Source organism: Chanodichthys erythropterus, chromosome 24 (genome assembly GCF_024489055.1).
Source record: "Chanodichthys erythropterus isolate Z2021 chromosome 24, ASM2448905v1, whole genome shotgun sequence".
In the NCBI taxonomy this organism is placed as follows: Eukaryota; Metazoa; Chordata; class Actinopteri; order Cypriniformes; family Xenocyprididae; genus Chanodichthys; species Chanodichthys erythropterus.
Genome location: NC_090244.1, coordinates 16,875,493 through 16,877,595, shown reverse-complemented (window position 1 = coordinate 16,877,595; position 2,103 = coordinate 16,875,493).

The window sequence follows — 2,103 nt, the reverse complement described above, 5'->3', positions numbered from 1 at the left end:
TTGAAAGTGCACTGTAGACTGATGCATATTGACACAACTTGTCCATTGTGGATATGCCATATGACTTAACCATTTTGCCATACAGTGACCATAAATACTGTTTTGGACTATTACAATTTTTAAACTAAAAGGACTGAGCGTCCTAAATAAATCCATAGGCCACCAATACGTGACCCCCTCTTAATAAAGTCAGGCTGTCTGTAATGACGTTGGTGGGGTTAAAAATGCTACTGTATAACAATCATTAATTATTCCTCACTTTGGTTATGATAAACAATAAATGCACAGAATATTATAAAATGCTACAACATAAATGCACAGTAAAACACGCATACACGCACACAGACCTGAAAAAGAGAAATTAGTGTAATGCATTGTGTGCTCTGTAATACTGACAAAAAGCTCTTTGATGCTTTGATATTTAACTCATTAATATTCAACATCACATATACCACTCTCATTTGCATTTTGCCTTGCAATTTTATCCGACTTCAATGCAGGGAACAATGCTAACTTGAAAAATCTGGGTCTGAAAATTAAAATAATGATATGATAATCAAATGCACATTGCAAGAATGGAACAGAATTGAGTGGAATAATGACTATCTGTAGACAGTATATAGATTATGAATATATAGATTAACAAAACAAACACATACACAATAAATAGATATATACATAGACGTATTATAAAATCATATAAATTATACAATATATAAGAACCTGGGACAAAGCAGGGAATTTTCATGATCAACCTGTGTAAGCTTTGCTTAAAAGGAAGGACACTTAGAAAAATACTATTCCTCCTTTTACCACCAACCACATATGCCGTGTCATAGCATGTGCTAGGCTAACTGTTGTGTTAGCAGAGCTGTCTGCTGTACCTCTGCTGCAATACATCTTAAATAGTCAAAAATGATTAATTTCACGGATATGAAATATAATACATACTAACCAAAACATGTATTGCACAACCAGAAAGCAACCTCATGCAAATTGTGGCATATAGGCTTACTGCATTTTACAAAATGTGCATTATTGAACAGATGCAAAATGGAAACCAAATTCAAACATTTGTAATTACTAATCTTAACTCATAAGCTTTGGTAACTGCAGTGGGCTCTTTTTTTTTTTTTTTTTAATAACTGTGTCATATTGGTAGTGTCACTGCCATTGACAATCATCCAGTATGTTTTCTTAGACAGGAGGAAAGCTGCAGTTTACAGTTCAACCTCTGTGCATGTACAAAAACCAAGCATACAGTTTTATTGCTTAAGTACTGCACAAATTCACATACAAAGCACATACAAAATGATTGCAAAACATTCTTAATGTTCTCGGTTCTGTTGTGGAAGTGAGGGTGTCATTCCCTGGTGTCCAGACACTAAGGCAGTATTGTTACAAAAAGGAAAGGCCATAGATACTGAGCAGTACCTCTTTGTCAGCAAGGAGGTATGGGGTCAAGGTCAAGCGGGAAGATCATACTAGGTCTAGATAATTGTGATGTTGAGGGCTAGGTTTGTTTGTGCATGTGTGTATGTTTGTGTGCACCTCTGTGTTTGTGTATATCTGTGCCAGTGCCACCTGCCCGGAGAGACCTGTACGACGTGTTCTTTCACAGTGACAGATGATGCCCGACTGATGAAGTGCGACGAATGTAGCTTTGCTTCCCTGACCCAGCATAATTCCCTTCTTTAAAAAGAGCACACTATTATAACATTACAATAGCAATCGCTCACTCACACGTACACACAATCACAAACATACATATGTCTTTTAGAATTATTACTTTGAAGTAACTTTTTTGTTTTTTTCTTTGTTTTTTTTGGAAGTCATAATTTGCATATCCCTATACAGTCTTATCATCAGACAGTAATATTGCAAAAATTACTGACAGAACTTGGAAGACAAATTTAAGTCCCACCTTCATTCTTCTGTCAGTTTGTAGTCCATTCCTTCTTTTGGCATAACAAATAGTGAAGTCATTGGACCAATAAAAATCCAAGTAGATGAACATACACCCTCCTTCTCTGGTGAAAAATGTTAGTGTCTGACATATTAAAAAAACGTTGCTCACTCATTGTAGGAGGGTGCAGACCATTC